This window comes from Neomonachus schauinslandi, chromosome 11, assembly GCF_002201575.2.
Source record: "Neomonachus schauinslandi chromosome 11, ASM220157v2, whole genome shotgun sequence".
NCBI lineage: Eukaryota > Metazoa > Chordata > Mammalia > Carnivora > Phocidae > Neomonachus > Neomonachus schauinslandi.
Genome location: NC_058413.1, coordinates 50,784,842 through 50,806,194, shown reverse-complemented (window position 1 = coordinate 50,806,194; position 21,353 = coordinate 50,784,842). Strand labels below are relative to the sequence as shown.

Sequence of the window (21,353 nt, the reverse complement as noted above, 5' to 3'; positions counted from 1 at the left end):
TTCTCCTTGTTTTGTCTGAAAATTCTTTTTCTTATATTCCTCAGTTCATTTGTCCTCAGTCTTTAAGCCTCAACTACATATAACTTTCTCAGGGGAGTCATTACTCAAATCCTTTGTGCTAGATTACAGTGCCCTGGCAGGCTGTCAGCACATTCTTTATTTCTGAATGACATTCATCAGAATAGTTAATATAGATGTATGCTTAATAATTTTCGTCTGTGTCACCTGTTATACTGAAGGTAAAGTACACTTTTTCCTCTCCTTGTTTTCTGTACCTTAGTAGTGCCTAGCACTGTGTCTGAAACACTAGGGATACTTACTCAACTCAATAATTTCAATATTCCAGAGATATCTCAAACTCAATGTGTTCAACATAGGTTCTGCTATCTTGTCACATAAACAGTACTCCTTCTTTGTCACTATCTCATTGAACAACATACCATCAACTCAATTTCACAAACCAGAAATTTGAACATCAACTATGAAACCATTCTGGGCACCAAACCATAAGCAATTATTTAGTGTGCTCATAGAGCTTAAATATTATCATATCCTTTATCTTATTTTGGTTCTTACCATCATTGCTCTAAGAGAAGCACCATCAGTCCTCAATTGTGCTTTTGTGGTAGTTTCTAAACTAAACTGTCTTCTTACAGACTTTATAAAGAATTTAAAATACCATGAAGAAATCCTAATGATAGAATGATACAAAATAATGTAAAATGAAAAATTTATACACAATAAGGTCATATCTTCATCACATGGAGAGTCTCTAAGAAATAAATCTTTGGAATACAGGGATTATACATCTTTTTATTCCAAAATTCTTTAATGGACTTACATTAGTCACTAATGGGGAAAAAGAAATACAGGTGGGAGAAGACTCAGCACCATAGTTTCAGATGTTCCTCACCTCACCTGTAGGAATGAAGAAAGTCTAATTTCATTGCATCATGTATTTTGATACAATAATCAATTATTGGATAATCTAAATGATAGGGAGCTTTGCAAAATTTTATGTAGAAGTGTGTCTAAATGGAATGAACATATTGATGAACTGAGGATCACAATTTTAATATGACAATCGTGCTTCAAGAACCATATTAACAAAATTCAGAGACACTTATTGTTGTGTCTATAAGGTCATAATTATTCTATTACAAACTTTCAGAAACCTCCCCTGGAATGCGTATTAGCAAAACTTACTTCTATTTTGTTTCTTGAATTAGAAAGCCTCTTAAGTTCTTTAATACTCAAGTCATCATAAAAGGCCATAAAGTTATAGAAATAATTATTCAAATTTTTCATTGTTGCACATATGGGAAGCAGCATTACTCTTTTGACCTTAAAACATTCCAACGAGAAAATCCAAGGTTTCTACTACATTTTCAGGGAAATCCACTTCTTCATCCTGCTTTGGATCTGCTGGGTCTTTACACTGTAGATGATAGGATTCATCAGGGGTGGGAAGAGAATATAGATATTGCCCATAAGGACATGAACAGAAGGTGAGAGATGCTTTCCAAAGCAGTGCACCATGGTGAGTCCAATGATGGGGATGTAAAAGACCAGGACAGCACAGATGTGGGACACACAGGTCTGAAAGGACTTGAGCCTCTCCTCCCGGGATGCAATTGCCAGCACTGTATGCAAGATGAAAACATAGGAGATGAGAATGAGCACAGAAACCAACAACAAGGTACAAATGACCAGAGCCAGGGCATAGAAGCTGTTGAAGTGGACGTCAGAGCAGGCGAGTCAGAGTAGGTCCTAGTGCAGGCAGAAAGAGTGGGAGAGGATGTGGGGGCGGCAGTAATGGAAGAACTTTAGGCGAATGATGACAGGGAGAATGGACAAAGCAGCCCTCATCAAAATGGTCACCATGACATGAATGACTCTACTGTTAGTCAGGATGGATGTACTGTTAGTGCAGAGGATTGCAGATTGCAGTGAAGTGATCAAAGGCCATCGCCAGAAGAACTCCAGACACTATGAAGGACAAACCATGGATGAAGTAAGTTTGGGCAATGCAGTTCTTGGCTGAGCCCCCACAGGACCCCCAGCACCGTGTTCACTGTGGACAGCTCCATGAACAGGTCAGTGAGGGCCAGCATGGCCAGGAAGTAGAACATGGGCTGGTGCAGGCTCGGCTCTGTCTGGATCACATGCGGCACCAGGCAATTTCCCAGGAACATGATAGCATAGATGGAGGAGAAAGGAGTTGAAAACCAGGGATAGTACTGGTCTAGGCCAGGGAACCCCGTGAGAATGAATATTGAGGTATTGATAATGGAAGCCAAAGAAGCAGACATGATTATGTGAAGGTAATTTTCCAGAGAAGATCGATATTTACCGACCAGGTTTGTCCCATCTTCTACTGTGTGTGAGAGCAGTGGAGTATAACACAGCCACTCACATTGTAGCCCAGGTAAAGAACATCATAGAATCCCAGGGAGGCTCCACTCTGCAGAAGCTACAGCACAAGATGATTTCCCAGGGTAGCTCCTTGGTAGTAGGTCTCAGGTTGTAGAAGCAAATCAATGTCCTGACCATTCTGGGCAAATTAGATCATTAACTTCATTCTCTTTTAGTCCCTCTGAGCCACCTGCAGGACACACAGCAGGTGACAGTAGCTAAAGCTCTTGAGAGCACAGGGCTACTCCTGCTCTGCTGCTCCTGAGGAAGCCCCAGAACACTGTCTTGTCGCCAGGGCTCGTGGCACGCGGAGTCAGAACGCTCAGATTTATGAGGAAGGAATGAAGAGGATTGTGTGGGCCAGGTGGACCCGGGCTCCTGGGAGGCCACTATTCCCACTTGGTGGCTGACGCAAGTGAGAGATCCCACCTGGTCCCTGAAGACTAGTAGTTTGGGTCCCTGGGACTGAGAGGAATGGGTAAATGGCAGCATTTTCTGGGGTCCACAGATCTTTTCAGGGAGGGAGACTCACTGCATTGACTGAAATTTCAATACCTAATCAGAAGGAGAAGACAATAAGTAAACACCCAATGGGAAAAGATATATTAGTATTCCAAATAAGTTTTATTCTCCATATCTGTCTCAATCAACAGCAATGTTTATCTAACTAAGTCTTATATATTTTTATACCTTATTTCATTTTTACTTTTCACTGAATTCTTCAGTAAACATTTATCCTTTTCTGAACTCCTGAGTAAGGGTAGCCATTGTGAAATATCCCTAGAGGCCGCTCCATAACACAGACCAATCGTTTTGAGGAAAAAGACTGCCACAACCTTATCCCAGTTGAGGGAAGTGAATTCCTCTTCTGTCCAGCGTCCTCAGACTGTCTCATCTAAGGGGGAAAGGGATCACAATTCAATAGCCTGGGAATGCTGCAGTGAGGGAAGAAAGCAAGAAGCCTGGTGGTGGCAGAGGGGGAGGAAGACCATTGTAGAAATCCCTGTGAAGGTCACAGCTCTGAGAAACAGTCCCAGTAATATCAGGTGCACTAAGATTTCATTAGAAGAATATTGAGATGCCCTTCAACAGACGAATGGATAAAGAAGATGTGGTCCATATATGCAATGGAATATTACTCAGCCATCAGAAAGGATGAATACCAACCATGTGCATCGACATGGTTGGAACTGGAGGGTATTATGCTAAGTGAAATAAGTCAAGCAGAGAAAGGCAATTATATGGTTTCACTTATATGTGAAACATAAGGAATAGCATGGAGGACATGAGGAATAGGAAGGGAAAAATGAAGGGGGGAAATCGGAGGTAGAGATGAACCATGAGAGACTATGGACTCTGGGAAACTGAGAGTTTTAGAGGGGAGGGGGCTGGGGGGATGGGTTAGCCTGGTGATGGGTATTAAAGAGGGCACGTATTGAATGGAGCACTGGGTGTTATATGCAAACAATGAATCATGGAACACTACATCAAAAACTAATGATGTACTGTATGGTGACTAACATAACATAATAAAATAAAAAGAAGAAGATTATTGTATGCTTTCCTCCTCCACCCATGTCATGAGCACGCTATGAAGGTGCACGCAGGAGTTGTGTCTTTCCACAATGTCAGCTTTATTCAATCATAAAGCAAAGTTAAATCACAATGATAAAGCAGGTTCAGCATTCCAAACTCAATGACAATTCACCATGTGATTAAACTTGGCTTTTTACACAGCACACAGAGCAGGACAGAAGACAAGCCACAAAACAAACAAGATAACAGAAGGGTGTAGGAAGTTAAGGAACCAAACATGAAGTCAGTCTGTGGGCACGCAGTTGAGATAAGGCCTCTGTCTGGTCTGGTTCAGCTCTTGGCCGTCACTGCTTCTGATGATCAAGCAGTGAAGGATCTTGGTTCTGTTCGGAGATGGATCAGGCAGAGCCTTCCACGGCACAAGCAGCCTTTTTTAAGTGGTCAGACATAAGGGGGTAAGGTCTGAAGAGGCTGACAGTTTGCTGCCAAAATCCTTCCCTTTTTTTAAAAATTAATTATTTATTTTTGGGAGACAGAGAGATTGAGAGAGAAGAGAGAGAAGGGAGAGAGAAGAGAGTGAGCGTACAAGGGTGGGGAGGGGCAGAGGGAGAGGGAGAAGCAGGCTTCCTGCTGAGCAGGGAGCCAGATGTGGGGCTAGATCCCAGGACCCCGGCTGGGATCATGACCTGAACTGAAGGCAGATGCATGACCAACTGAGCCCCCCAGGTGCCCAAAATCCTTCCCTTTTTAAGGGGATTTCATCAGTTTTGGGTCTCTACAGACCTCCCCTCGTTCGCAATACCTTAACTGCTTGCATCATTGCTTGACACAGGCCCCTGCGTGACGTGAGAGACTCCATTTCGCTCTCTACAACCCACCATCCCTTACCAACAACCTAACAGGGGTCCAGTAAAATAACAATCGATCACAGCTAAAAGGTCTGTAAAATATAGATTTTCTCTAAGGAGGAATACATTGAAAAGCTAAAGTCAAAAGGGGAGTAAAGAAGAATAAAGAACAAATAAAAAACAATAGTTTCTCATATCTATAGCTACAATAAAAACAGCTCAACTTCCAGCTGCCACAAACCTTCAGTTTGTAAAAAACTCATTATCTGCAAAGTGCAATAAAGTGAAGCACAATAAAGGGAGGCATGCCTGTATATTGGTCTGTAATATCCTTTTTTTGGAATGTCTTTGTGGCTTTGGTAGCAGGGTAATGCTGGCTTCACAGAATGAGTAAGGAAGCGTTCCCCCTTCTTCAGTTTTTGGGAAGAGTTTGAAAGGATTGGCAATATAATTTTTAAAAGTATCAGATTCAGATTCAAATTGACCTATTACAAATCCCAGTCGTGCCACTTTCTAACTATGTGATCAATTACTAAATATCCTTAAGCTTCGGTTTCTCACCTAAAAATAAAAAATTATTAGATTTCCATCATTTGAAAAATACAGAGATATTTATAAATTACTTAGTATTTTTTGCCATTTCTTTAATTGCTCAATAATTGGTGATTGACTCTCTGAGTTTTGTCACGTAATTCATGTGACATGCAGTTCAGAACTATACCAGTCATTATTTAATTTAACTCCATAACAGATCATTTGTTCATAATTTTTAAATTCCAGGCACAGGGAACAGAGCAGTGGCCGTATTCTCAATAGATCTTCTCTAGCTGTTCTCTTCCATCCAAATAACTAAAATTAAAAAAAAAATGTTTTTGTTGAATGCTTTCTCTATTTAAGCACAATTTGAATATTAACCAACTTTAAAGTAATTGCTTTTTAAAGTAATTTTTAAAAACATTTCCAAAAAACAGGTATGTCTTCAATCACCTTATATGCTTTCTTTTCCCAGAGTCTAGTTATTACACTCAGTCTTCTAATGTTTTATGACTAAGAATGCCTAATTGGATCTTAAAATATGAAATTTCAGACTTGTCCTGTGCCTATGTGAAGGTGGAGAAAAGGAGAGAAAAAAAGTTTTTCAAAGCAAATATTATACTTATTGGGAAAATAGCTAGTTTGCTTGTCTCAGGCTATAGAGCGATAAATATTACCTTCTTGTCTAATACTCCTGCACAGCTCTTTCTGCTTTCATTCTCTATCTGCTTTCTTACAATGAGTGTCTTATGGTACAGCTTCTGGAAGGACAACTCAAAAAAATCTCAGCTATTTCCTTCCTTGTTAGCTTGGGCAGCTCTTGCCAATGTGTCTTGGCTTCTCTTTGCTAGTTTTGTAATGTATTCAGAAACAAAGAGAATATATGCTAATTCTTAATCCACTTGGAGGCAATTATCTGAAAACCTTTTGTAATGTATGTCTGAGGGAAATCTAAATATCTACACCATATATCCTCTGTTCTGGCTATATAGACATAGATCTATAGATCCAAGTCATTTTGTTCACCACTTGAATCTCACTTCTCTGCCTCCCAGTTTCAGTTTCAGTAATGACTAATCACCCCAAATCACACAGTCCATGCACTTTACTATTAGATAATTTGTGGTTATATTTAGAGATTTGAACAATGAAAATTTTTCCTTTAGTCTCCCTGTTGTCCAGCTATTTGGTTGTAGAAATTTAGTTTCTGAGAATCTTTTTTTCTGCGCAGCTATTGAACCAGTAATGAGGCCCTAAAGGCACCCAGGGAAAATTCTATGGACAGGATTCTACAGTTCAGGGTAGAGTGCTAATAGGAACATTTACCCCCATTCCATAGCTACTACTACTTTTGTATTTGAAATAGTTGAAAAGAGCTTATCTTCTTTAAACTGTCTGGTATGAGCCTTCTGAAGGAACAATCTCTCTACTCCTTTATCCTCCCCTGAGTCCATTTAAAACTAAATACTTTCTCATTCTCTCTTAATCTTGATTTCCCTACGGTTTTATTCTCTGACCACTGCTCATTCTTTCTTACCTTTAAATCCTTGGACAGTAATATCTCTGTCGCTGTTTTAACTATCACCTATATACTAATTATTAACATATCTGTGTAAAAAGCTCTGATCTTTTTCCTCAGTTTCAGAATTATATAGGTATTTGTTGTACATAGTTGTTTAATTACCTACAGAAAACTCACACTAAACATATACAGAATTGAATTCTTCATTTTCTTAACCATCTTTATTTATAGTGCCAGTAAAATGTGCCATCATCTACCCAGTTATTAAAATCAGAAAAAAAAAAGCCTAAATTGAGATAGATTGTGGAAACAGGCATATTCAGCAACTACATGTAGTGATTAGTGATTCTGCATTGATTTAGCACTATTAATTATGGCTATTACAGACAGATGGATAAGTAGATATCCTTAAGTAACAGAAATTTTTTGTTTATACTAAACATGTAATATGGATGTTTTCCTAGAACATGTCACTCAAAGAAATACCTTCTGTTTTGGGCTTCTCATTCAGATTTTGTTTCATCATTATGAATTCCAATTATAGTATATATAGTAGTGTGTCAAGAAATAAGTAAATAGTATGAGACTACTTAATCCTTGGTCTGCTAATCTTTTACTTATATTAGATTTTTTTTTAAAGATTTTATTTATTTATTTGAGAGAGAGAATGAGAGAGAGCACATGAGAGGGGGGAGGGTCAGAGGGAGAAGCAGACTCCCTGCCGAGCAGGGAGCCCGATGCGGGACTCGATCCGGGGACTCCAGGATCATGACCTGAGCCGAAAGCAGTCGCTTAACCAACTGAGCCACCCAGGCGCCCACTTATATTAGATTTTTCAAAATTATAATTTTTTCCCTCTATTTTGTGTCACAATATCCATCTACTTGCTACTTCCGTCCCCCACTGTATCTCTAAGTTTCCCTCTTAATCTGATATAAGTGAAGATGCTACAAGGGAAGGTTTTATGAAGTATATACAAAGAAATAGCCACGGCATTCAGTGCAAGGGCTATCGCAATAAAATTCACCTGTTTTATTTCCAAAGCATCTTTCATTTATAGTTGTGCTCAGGACTGATGAGATTTTTAGAAAAAAAATACAGCTAAGAGAATACTGCTTGAAATTTTTTTTCATTCTTATTATTAAAAATATGTGTTGGTAACTCTAGCCAGAGATATTTGCAGTTTAAGAGCTAGATAACCTTACCATTTTTGAAATTTACATTGAAAAGATGAGAAAAACAGCAAAAATCCTGGAATACTCTAAAGGAGAAATTAAGAAGTCTTCATAGGCTTGGTTCTCACATATCTGGAATTACATTCATTGCCCATGAACATTTCATCCTTGCAAGTTATGCCAGCTGGCTGGTTTCCATGACCCAGAGAGGGGTCTCACGGTATCAGCCAAAAGGGGTCCTTCACTTCATGCAGGATAGAAATCAAACAGGAGCTGAGAGGAAGTGAGAGCAGACTTTATTGAAGACTCATAGAGAGTGCAGATACAGACAGAGCTTCTGGAAGACACTTTTATTCTTTTATTCTGCAAAAACTAACAAAATACCTAATGTATGGAAAGGGCTACATTTAGGAAAGGGGATGCAGTGGTTTACAAGAGAGAAGGAATGACTTTCCTCATGAGGATTATTTTTAGTGGGGATTTTCCGAAATGCTTCTAATATCACTGAATTCCAAATATAGCTATCACCCCAGTTGCCAAAAATTCTTTCTCTTAAACTCTGAGGCAAAGTACTATGTGCATTTTTATACATTTGTGAGGTCTTTAAGTTATCCTTTCGAGTTCCTTTTCCATTTAGATTGGCAGTCCCCTTCATGAGTCTTAAATATTATGAGCCTTTCTTCTAAAATGGAGGCTATATCTTAGTTCTATTTCTACTTATAGAGTCAATAGTAGTATATTTAACAGAGTAAGTATTCAGTGAAACTTTGCATAATGAGAAATGAATAAATGAGAATGTGGTTATTTCTTCCCACGAGTGAGAACTTCTATGAAGATGATGTCTCCTTGTTACATTCTTCTCACTATGGGACTTTATGTGAAATGGCTCGTTAAACATCTATGACCAAAGTCTCTCATGCCCTTTCTCTCTCTACCAAAGACCTACTGAGCCTGAGTGGTTCTGATGCCAGCCCCACCCAACCCGAAGAAGCGTAGCATCCTCAGCCGGATCTGCTTGGTCTTAATGGTATAAACCACTGGAATGAGCACTGGTGGTATGAGAAAGTGAAGACAGGAGAACAGCATAGGGTTGGAATGGGAAGCCTGCCTCCCAAATCTGTGGCTCATGGACAGGCCAATCACAGGTGTGTAGAAGAGCAGCACAGCACAGATGTGGGAGACACATGTGTTGAGGGCTTTGAGGCGCTCAGCTTTGGAGGCAATGGATAGCACTGTTTGGAGGATCAGCACATAGGAGAGAACAATGAGCACCGAGTCCACCCCAGTGTGGAGAGCACTACAAAGAGACCATAGGCACTGCTGATGTGGGCGTCTGCCCATGCCAGTTTCATGACATCTGGGTGCAGGCAGTAGGAGTGGGAAAGGAGGTGATTCCGGCAGTAAGACAACTTCTTCAGCATGATGGGGGCTGGGGTGTGGAGCCTGCTGCTGAGCACCATGCTGGCCAGGCCCAAGCTGGCAACACAGGGGCTCGTGAGGATGGTACCATAGTGCAGGGGGTTGCTGATGGCCACAAAACGGTCCAAGGCCATGGTGAACAGCACTGAGGACTCCATGATGGAGAAGGTGTGGATGAAGAAGAGCTGGGCCAGGCACACATCCACCAACACCTGCCTGAGACCCAGCATGTAGATGGGGAGCATGGTGGGCAGCGGGGAGGCAGACAGGCCCAGGTCAGTCATGCCAGCAGTACATGGGCTGGTGCAGGGAGGGCTCTGACCTCACCACCCCCAGGATCAGGCTGTTCCCTGCCAGAGAGGCCACATACATGGCACACAGAGGGATGGAGAGCCATCTGTGCACAGTCTCAAGGCCTGGGAGGCCTGCTAGGAAGAAGAAGGTACTGGTGTGGTTGGAATCTGACATGGTGGGCAGAACTCCAGGCAGAAGTGCAACCACAGGCCCTGGAATCAAAGGAGTTGCTGGGTCAGAACCTGCTCTAGGAACCAAGATCTTTCACTGACTCCTCAAAGTATTTCCCTGACAACCATGGCTTGTGATTTGTGGAGGCATTTCCCCGGGATCACAGATAAGGAGCCCTTAAACAAAGGTTAGTTTGAATTACTAAAGGAAATGTTGCATGCATAGGGAGACTGGCTGGGGAGCCGTACAAAAAAAATTATCACAAAATCAGAATTTGAAATGTGAATCTGGAAAGGGACCAAGACAGTGTTGATCCTAACTCTTCACTGTACCTCTTGAGACATGAACTCTAAGTCTCTATGTAGTGAGTGTGCCTAATCTGGGAGCAGAGGCCAGGGTTCCTCACTTCCTGTCAAGTTCCCCTTCACACTGCCTTTCAGTAGGTACTTCAGTGTGGTGAATATCCAAAGTTTGCAGACTAACATCTTCTTTTATAATTAAGACAATACAAAATAATTCCCTTTAATATGTCAGCCCACCTGTGTGAGCACACAAATACAACCTTATTACCCATATGGTTTAAAATGTCAAGCTGTGGAAAAATTTTAGATATTTTTCCAAATACAATTTATTCTCCAATTGAACTGTGCGTATGGAACATTAAATAGAATGATTCAATTCATAGAAGATTAAACAGTTACCTTGTAGCTTACCTGTAATTATTCAGCATTATTCAGCATTATACTGATGAACATACAGAAATCAGAAAAAGATACTTATGTGTGAAGGAATCAGAATTTAGATCCACTTATAAAGAGATTTCTGAAAAAAAAATACAATAATCTGAGACTATATCTTGTGTCTTTCTTGTGTTCTCTCCCTTGAACTTCGGCTCCTGTTTCACTTCCTGCCATCTCAGTTTTCTCCCCATAGTTATACATCATGAGTTCCATTTTCTGAGAACCCAGTCAAAGCACTGTCAGAAAACATTTTGCCTTCCCTCATAATCATAAATAAAGAAAGGAGATTTTTGGAGTTTCCCAGGAGTACAAAACTGAAGAATAATAACCAACAAAGACAACTTAATTTTTAGGAATCTTTCTTACCTGTCTCTTCAGAGTTTTGTTTTGTTTTGTCTTTTTCCAATGATACTGATTTTCTCTCATTTTATCACCTTTTCTCTCATATGTCTTGGAAAATAATCCAGCATTCCTCTTTCTTTGAAAAGTAGCTCCACATAATAATGAATTCTGTCACTTTTTCTTCTGCATGTAAAAATACAAGTGTAATTTATTCCTTTCATATTTCATTTACAGTATTTTTCAAAATGTTTCAAAAACACATTCAGATATTTGATTTTAAAGCATCTGGACCCTTGGAAGTTAGCAGATCAGTTTTTCCAGATTAAGAAACTTAATCCTTAAGAATTCAATTATATATCTTTACTAAAGTCACATCAATCCTAAAGGAGGATCTGGGACTGGAAATAATTCTGCCTAAGTATCTTTTACTCTGGATATCGTCGCTTGAAGGTGAAAACAAAAGCCAGCTATTAACAAACAGATCAAGACATTCACAATCCTGGGGCGCCTGGGTGGCTCAGTTGGTTAAAGCAACTGCCTTCGGCTCAGGTCATGATCCTGGAGTCCCGGGATCGAGTCCCACATCGGGCTCCCTGCTCAGCGAGGAGCCTGCTTCTCCCTCTGACCTTCCCCCCTCTCATGTACTCTCTCTCATTCTCGCTCTCTCAAATAAATAAATAAATCTTTAAAAAAAAAAAAGACATTCACAATCCTTATCCTTACATCTAAAGTAAATAAAAGTTTAAGTTTAAAAATTTCCGGTATTATGGCCATTTCTGGTTTTCCTCTTGTAATCTACTTTGTTTCCTCCAAATTAAATGTCCTCATTTTCACTCAGTAATTAAACCATCTAAGTCACTGTTCTAGACACAAGATATAAATAAGATCCCAATAATAAGGGAAACGCGAATTGATATTTCAAATATGTGAATATAATAAAACAATATGCAAACAGAAGGGCATATGATTCTCAATTCAGAGTTTAGGTGAAATCTCTCTGAGGAGGGGAGAATTGGAGACAGGGCAAAACAGAAAGAAGGAGCAAGACACTTGGAGATCCGTGAGTGTGTGGGTGAGTGAGTTCTGATTGGTAGGAAAAGTATGGAAGTACGTCACGAAAAAGTTGTTAGTGCACAAATTAGCTAAGAGATACCTATCTGTTCAAGCTGGTATTGTGACAGAAGTAAGAGAAGTAAGATAAAAGATAAAAACTTTCCGGAACCAACACAATTACTTAAGAGAACTGCATTTCACTTGACCCAGGTATTGTCTTCTGTGCTAAATATATATTCAGTGGCTTTGACAGTGTGGCTTGGTGGCATCAGCTGCACACGACAACTTGTAATAAATACAGATTATTAGGTTTCAGCCCCAGCGTACTGAATCAGGATTTACTGAGTTGAAGCCCAGTGTTCCGTGATTTAACAAACCCTCCAGGTGATTCTGATGCAAACCAAAGCCTGAGAATCACTGAGGTACGTCTTTAGGTATAGTATTGTTTTGTAAACAGATGAGTGCAATGCTGTGGGAAAAGCAAGAAGTGGGAGAGAAGCCAAGGTTATGAGTTAATAGAAAAGGGACACCCTTAGACTAAGAAAGAAACCTTGCTGCTGGGTGCTAAACTCCGAGATGGGGCTCACAAGGATACTGGGTCACAAACACAGATTCTTTGATAGGATCTTACTATAAATCATTTAAGACCAAAAAAGCATGTGGCAATTATAACAAATAAAGATACTATGTTTTGCCTTATAATTTATTTGAAAAGTACCAAATTGTTAATAAGAAAATCTGTAGTCTGTTAACTCCTGCTGCTATAGGAAGCTGGACAGGCTGTTGTATTTCCCCCTCTAAGCACAGATTCATGAATTTCTAGTCAGTTAGTGGTAGATGGCACAATTGTGAAATTAGATGGAGAAATGTTTGAGGACACTGGGGAGAATTGTGTATTCAGATGAAGTGTTTGAGTGCCATCTATGAACTCTTCATCCTATATTCACACTACATGGTTTTTTTTTTTTTTTTAATTAGAGAAAAATCTTTAACATTTCTTTAGCAAACTGAAAGTTCCGTCCTTTCACCCATAGATTTCAAACGTGGAGACAGAAACATAATGAATGGGCGTAATGTGAACATATTTGGAATATCTGACATTATTTCATTTAGCATTTGAGAAAATGGACTTATGAGAAAGAGCACTCAGGTGCTCAAATATATTGAGCATATTGTTTTTGTATATTGCATTAAGCTGACTGCAGAAGAGGAAGAGTTTTGTGAGTTTGTGCGCGTGCGTGCAATGGTTTTTCTTAATTTTTAGGGAAGACCTGTGAAGTGAAGGGATTTTGTGAAAAGAAACAGAAGGACATAGGTGAAAAGGCAGGGTACATGTTTCTGGTGCCGGCTTCAGCACAAAACACTGGAAAACAAACAAATAAATACAAACAAACAAACAAATAACTTGGGCAAGCTTGGACTTAAGCAAGAGCTATTTATCCAAAAGGGTTAAGGATGCACTGTGACCTTTTGTTACAGGAACTCTTCTTTTTGACTTGCCAACAGATTTTCGGTCAAATGTAAACCTGTGGCCTCGGAGTAAAGTGGGAAACCTGGGAAATGCTGGGTTTCCTAGCACCAATGTCTGTTTTCTTCTGTGGGATTCAGATTAACAGCATTAAGAGCCAGTGTTCTGGTTCTGCCATGACAGTAATAAGAAATAATAAGAGAATAGATTTCATGTTCACAAAGGAGTCTCTTCTCACGATATATATGGCACACTTATATGTATGTACAACGTTGGTTTCCCTTTTCTCGTTGCCTAAAGAATGGCAATGGGTGAGTTGTACTAAATCTCATACCAATCTTTGATGATAAACTAAGACAGTGGGTGGAAGAGTTCCCAATATTCTGTAAAGCACTTAGAAAACAAATAATTATTGTTAATATTTGTGTTCTTTAATTTTTCCTAAAAATTAGGAAATGCTCAAAATGCAAGGAGCCTTTTCAAAGATGATTCTTCAAAAATTTAAAAGTAATTGCAATTAACCTTGATCACTCTGAATTTATCAGTTCCCATCATCATTCTATTACCTTCCATCATGCAAATAGGAACAGATTGGTTTTTCAAACTGTCTTCCCAAACCAGCAATTTCCCATTCCATTCTGTTACTCAAACTTTTCCTCATCTCAGCATGTCTCCCTTATGGGGCCTAGAATCCATATGCCTAAAGATTTAGGTACACATATATCAGACTGTATTTAAGGCATGGAAGATTTAGGATGGTAAGCTACTACTAGCCCATCTCCTAACTTCCCATTTATTTGATTTTATCTATTATGACAGTACATTTCAGGAACTCTTCAGAAAACTTATCCAGTAGTTCCCAGATGGTACCTGAAGATGAAGAGCACTTTTTCTTCTTCTAAATCTTCAATATTGTTCTTTTTCAGGGCATTAAAACATATTAACTCTATTCTTAGATGAACACTAATAAGGAACCTTGGCAAATGGCTTCACCCTTTTCCTCTCCAAGCCACATATTATTGACTCACCCACAAGGAGATGAGAGCTGAAGACATTTCTTACCCTCCTCCAGGGTACATTCCTGGATATCATCCCTTGATGAAGATAATAGGCAGCATGGGCTTTGGGGCAGCAAATAGCTTTAACCATGTCACCGCCAAAGAAGTTTTGCAATGGGCTGTAAAGAAACTCCATCCTGATTAGAATCCTTTGGTCCCCATGGAGCACTGGGTGTTATGCACAAACAATGAATCATGGAACACTTCATCTAAAACTAATGATGTAATGTATGGGGATTAACATAAGAATAAAAAAAAATTAAAAAAAAATAGAAAAAAAAAAAAAGAATCCTTTGGTCCTGTCCAAGTCTGTCTCAGTTACTGAGTCTTCTTATATTACAATTAGAATGTAATTAGCTGTTAAGAGTACAAGCTTCAACATCAAGAAGACCTGAGTTGAACCTCTTAGTTTCCTCACCTGTGAAATTGGAATAGTGAAAGAAACTAATGCACAATGTTGCTGTGAGGATTAAGTCAAGTATTCCATTAAAAAATTCATGACCATGTTTGTCAATACTCAAATAATTACCTATTATTTTATTATTATTTCATAATAACATTGTATCTAATATAATAATATATGCAAATCACTTACTATCATTCCTTAAAAAAGCACACATTAAGCACTTAATAAATTTGAGGATGATGATGTTGATGTACATACAAATGCAACAAAGAAACTTTCTATTGTTACAACAGAAATAATAAAAGTTCAATAAGATGAAGGACTTTACGACTTAGAGGAAAATAGAAATAGAAAATAAATGGAAATAAACAGCATAGAAATCACAAATTTAGCCACAGCATTGAAAACCCAGGCAGACAATTCATACTTCCCCAAAAGAATGTTTTGTAAATTTCTTTGTTTCACTACACAGGTGCAAAACAAACAAACAAACAAAAAAACTCAGCTCTTGTAAGCACACACATTTGTCAAAACTTTGAGTATGAATACAAGAAAATAGTGAGGCCCTAAAACTTTCAACCTCAATGTTATATGTCATAAAGAAGAAATGGATGTTGAACATATTCCAACAGATAAACAACTCTAACTCTGGGCAAGATATATATAAAATATATCAGATATTGAAAAACAGTACAGAAATATGATTCCTTGTGATAAAGGAAACAAGACGTGAACTCCATATCCATTCAGGCTTTCTGCCAGACTGCATGTTATAAACTCAGATAAGGAAGTTGAATGCAAATTGAGGGCAGCTCTCTCCTTAATGGAGGGGGAGAAGACAAGTGATTTTAGAGGCTGTGAGGGATCAAAATTTGGGGTACATACTGGATATGAAGGAGTCTTAGAAATCTGCTTAGGTGTCTACTTGAGGTTTTCACCAAGTACTAAGCTTCAGATTCATAGGTCAAGATTCCAAAAAGCTTGGCAGAAAACATCTCTGAGGCAAAGGGTGGGCTGTAAGTTGTCTGGAGATTCTGGAGTTCATTCAGTACTAAGACACATTGGAGTCCCAACAAGGGAGAGTGGACAGAACTCTTTGAATACCTTGGACATTGACCTGAAACCCTAGAAGGGCCACGCCATAAAAAGAAGGAGTATGTGGTGTGGTTTCTGATTTCATGAAACTGATTCAATATCATGTGATGCTTTGACATCTGAAACTGGGAGGGCATCAAAAAGCCTAACCATGAGCTGCCCTGCTTTTCCCAGATATGCCCTACATCCAGTGGACAAGGGTTCCCTAGCAATCAAACCAGCTGCACTCCAACTAATGGCTTTCACTTCCCTCTAAGCTGATGACATTATTCAAACAAGCTACTCAAATCCTCCTATGGGAATGAGAGGGGTGACCCCACCTTGCCTTTACTACAAAGCCTGCCTCCCATGGCCCCTTGTTTGCTCACTCTCTCCCCAAGTGCCACCCCTGTGTGCCCCTTGCCTGGCACGCAGTTTCCTCTTTCCCCAGTCTGTGAGTATTTATGATTAATAAACTGCTATCAATCTTATCTTTCCAGTGTCAAGTGCCATGCTTTCACCCATTTCTATAACCCTACAGTAGAAATCTCTTTCTCACCAACAGGGTGAATAAGAGGCAAGAATACTGTAACCAAAGAAAGAGGTCTAATAACCATTGACCCTAATAAAGCCTAAAACTAAGATGCAAAAACATTAACATGATCCTCCAATAAATTAACTGCCTGCCATGTCAAATCAGATTCTCTTTATATAAGATAATATGACCCAGATTCCCAATAACATAGCATTTGCAGTGTCCATGGGCACATAAAAAAAAAGACAAAAAGCAAAAAGATAATCAGAATAAAGTAAAACAGCCAATAAAAAGAAATTCAAGATGAACAGAGTTTCTGGAATTAGAGGAAAAGAGCTTTGAAACAGTTATGACAAATATGTTTGCACATGTAAAGAAAAACATAGACATAAGCAGTCATATATGTGTGTGTGTGTTATATGTGTGTGTATACATAATCCAGCCCCATGATGGTACATTCTAGCTTTCTCTCACTTGCTTATTTGAACATGACTATACGCTTTGTCAAAACTGAGAACTGTAAACCACAAAGTGTGAACTTTGTTTCATGTAAATTTAAAAAAGAAAAAAAATGTTGGGGGAATCCCATAATAGATGGTTGACTGTGAAAAAATATTGTACCTGTATTACAAATATATGACACTATCTCACTGAAGGACATGAAGGGAAAAGGAGCTGATCTCAGTAACTTCAGAAAATGGTATTTTGACTGGATACTGTAAGTTTAATGATACAGTATAGCACACAAACTTTGCACTTGAGGTGGTAAATTTGTTCCCAACAGGAGCATGGATTTATAATTTTGAAACAGCATTTATTTATACAAGGGATGAAATGATGAAAAAATAAATTTAACTTCATTCACAGGGCTGGTGAAGATTGGAGGCTGTGTCCACCCTTCATGTATCATGGAGTTTAAAAAAAGTACTGAACTGCCTAATAGTCACATTGGAACACATTTTATTTTACCAATTAAGATCTTTATTTCTTTAAATGTATTTAAAAGTTTTGAAGTATTTCATTTGGTTTATATTTTCCAGTGTAACTCATATCTATAGTTATTATGCAAATCACAAGAAAAACATTTTGATCTTACATATTAGCCAAATTTTTAGAAAGTATACCAAATGAGGTCCTCTTGAGCTTAATTTTATAAATACAACTCTAGTTTTTAGTTGGAGGATGTCTTAGATGCCCTTGAATTCCACTCTTCTAATCTGCTTGCTTTTACATGTTAATGATATTCTCTCAATATCTTATTTCCTCTATAATAATCTGAGTCTTTTATAGGCTGATAATTTTTGTGAATGAGCAACATGTTTTTTCTCATTAAACAGGCATTGTTTTAAATGACATATGTTTAAACACATTTTAATACATTTCAATCAGTGTTTTTGAATAATTAATTGATTGATACCTCAAATGGAAGCCATATACTCTGCCCCCTCTCTGAGATGTCTTTAGTCAGCAGGCTATCACAACCAATATTTCATCTCTGTGACTCAGAGTTTTCTTGGGTGGAGCATCTTCAGAATGCGTACCTGAATCTCTTTGGTTTTAACACTGTAGACAATTGGGTTGAGCACTGGGGGAACAAGAAAGTGCACATAGGAGAGAAACATGTATACCTGAGCTGGTGGGTCATTGACAGGCTGACCAGTGGGGTATAAAATAGTAATACAGCACAGATGTGGGAAATGCAGGTGTTAAAGGCTTTGAGCAGCTCAGCATCAGAAGCAATGCTCAATACTGTCCTCAAGATTAGCACATAGGAGAGGAGAATGAGTTCAGCATCCAACCCCAGTGTGGAGAGCATGACAAAGAGCCCAAAGCCACTGTTCACAAGAGTGCTAGAACTGGCTAGCCTTAAGACATCAGGATGAACACAGTATGAATGAGACAGAACATTCGCAGGCTGCAATTGCAGTCTTCCAAGGAGCACAGGCAGGGGCAGATGGAGAGCAGCACTAAGGGTCACAATGGCCAGCCCAATGGCCCAATGCGCTTGATTGTGAGAATGGTGGCATAGCGTAAGGGCTCTCAAATAGCCACACAGTGGTCAAAGGCCATGGCCAAGAGCACAGCTGATTCAATGGTTGAGAAAGTATGGATGAAGAAAAGTTGCCTAAAGCAGGTTGTAGCTCCCATCTTTCTTTGGCCTAGGAGAAAGACAGCGGCCATTGAAGACACTGTAGAAGCTGAGAGGCCCAGGTCAGCCACTGAAAGCATAGACAGGAAGAGGTACATGGGTGTGTGGAGGCTGGGCACAGACTTGACAATGTACATTATGGTAATGTTGCCCAGCAAAGGGAGAACATAGACAGAGCAGATAGGAATAGCTGTCCAGCAATGAGCAGCCTCCAGTCCTGGGAGATCCATCAGGATGAAGATGAAGCCACTGGCATTACTGTTTTTAAGAACTGCCATAACTTTGGGAAGAGCTTGCCCTGGAAAAATTACAAAGAAGGCAAAAAATTATTCTTTCACAGCATTTTCCTAGCTTCTCATCCCACAGCACCCACGTCTGCTGAGTAATATCACTCTCCTCTTCTTCTTACAGCACTGAGTCCCATTCCTTTAAGAGTTCCACTAGAGTACAAATGCTGTCTCTCTTCTTGGAGGTTTGCCCTAGTTTTCAGGGGGCTGTTTGTACCCTTCACACAGAGAAAATTCCTTCCTCATTTGAAGATGTTTCAAGGTTTGAAAAATGGAAAGGGAAACTCTGTGGTGAGAGCACAGGATATAGATGCATAAGCTAGATTAGTTTTAATGCCAGAAAATGAGTTCTAAAGAAAACTAGATAAGGATAACTGTATTTAATGGCTGCTTGGGAGTTAGAAAATCAAGTATAATAAAGTTAATACTGACTCTGAACTCTGATGTTACCAGATATTATCTTTTGCTCTGAAAGGGATTTAAAAGTAGTACCTGATGGGTATTAAGGAGGGCACGTATTGCATGGAGCACTGGGTGTCATATGAAAACAACGAATCATGGAACACTACATCAAAAACTAATGATGTACTGTATGGTGACTAACGTAACATAATAAAATTAAATTAAATTAAAAAAAAAGTAGTACTGTGACAAGAAGACACCAGGAAGGTTTGGGCTTGATGTGTATATCTAAAGGATTAAATCCCTTCTCAATCTCTGTTATCACTCTCTGAAAAAATGCTGGATAGCTGGGACAGATGTGTGAGAGGAAGAAGGTGGAGAGTAGATAATATTTGCAGTTGGAAATACATATATTCTCAATGGCATCACACATTTGCTGAGCTCCTACTGTGTACTCAATTTAAGTAATATAATACAGACAATATGTAACTTACGCCTTTGAAGTTCTAGTCATCCACTGGTCAACACAGAACACATCCATGAGGGCACTCATGGATGACCATGGGACAGATAAAAGATCCCAACTGGGAATCTACATTCTGCTCCCCACAACTCATTTTTTTAAATTAAAGATTTTACTTATTTATTCCAGAGAGAGAGAGAGCGAGAACAAGCAGGGGGAGGAGCAGAGGGAGAGGAACAAGAAGACTCCAAGTTGAGCGCAGAGCTGGACACAGGCTCGATCCCAGGATCCTGAGATCATGACCCCAGCTGAAATGAAGAGTCAGACGCTTAACTGACTGAACCCCCACAACTCACTTTTCTAAAGAATGATCTTGGGTACCTTCAAAGGCAATTATTAAAAAAAAGGAATACAGTGTGAAATCTGATTACATAGAGTTCAAAAGAAATGGGCGCGTACATGAAGTTCACATTGAATGATGATTTTCTTTGCTAACGTCTTAGGAAAATTCTCGTAACAGCAGAGATTTCAACACGTTTTACCTTTTGAACACTAATTATAATACTGCCCTCTAAAGTCATGAAGAATACCTACAATCCCCTTTCAACATGCAAACCATCCATCTAAGGAAAACCCAGAGAAGAAATTCTGTAAAGAGTGAACAACATGTCAGAATCAAAGCAACATGGTAATTGAACAGTAAATCAATATTGGCAATTATTATAGGACAGGTTGTGGAGGAAGAAAAAGAGTAATAACCACCTAACCAGAAAGGCAAAAAGCAGAGGCAGTCCTGTCAGAGTTGAGAAAGGATCTGCAATAGAAAGGGGAGGACTGGGATTTTGTGTGTTTACACCTATGGAGAGGTGAGGGTGGGTGAGTACCAGACATCATCTTTTTTGTTCTAATAAAAACCCCTCTGAACTTTGGTTACAGAGGGTGAAGTGTGCTATGCATAGACTTTGTATCCATCAACTTGCCTCAGCAAGTTTTACTTATAAGCTGTTAACCACAGTGTATTTTCAAAAGAAAGGAAAAGCACCGCCCCCTAATAATACACTAAAATTCTCATAAATGCAGAGAAATTATCATTATTAATCAAAATAAAAATCTGAGATTCAGCATTAGTATTCCTGGGAGAATATTTAACATACTGGTATGAATAAAATAGTAAATCCATAGCTAAAACATGACCAGAGTGGGGAAGAAGAAAATTTTATATTTGGAAGACATGATATGATATGCGATAAGCTGGTGATTAATTCACAGACAGGAAAAGTCTCCAGGGATCCTTGGAAGATTTTACCTTTTCTCTACCTTCTAAGGATGTCAGAAATGAAAGGCTGCTACAATCAGACTCTAAGGCATAGGGGATGGATTCAATCTATGTGTCTAATTCTGTCCAGGGATAGGTATTGAGCTGTGTAGGGACCAGTCACCTCAGGAATGCAAACTTCCATCT

At 39.1% G+C, this 21,353-nt stretch overlaps 3 pseudogenes; all 3 read right to left on the bottom strand.

The window, feature by feature from the left end:
* Nucleotides 1-1,380: 1,380 nt before the first annotated feature.
* LOC110576418 lies at nt 1,381-2,312 on the bottom strand (annotated as a pseudogene).
* Nucleotides 2,313-8,972: 6,660 nt separating this feature from the next.
* On the bottom strand, nt 8,973-9,917 carry LOC110576419 (annotated as a pseudogene).
* An 8,175-nt stretch (nt 9,918-18,092) lies between these two features.
* LOC123326229 lies at nt 18,093-19,017 on the bottom strand (annotated as a pseudogene).
* Between the last annotated feature and the right edge of the window lie 2,336 nt (nt 19,018-21,353).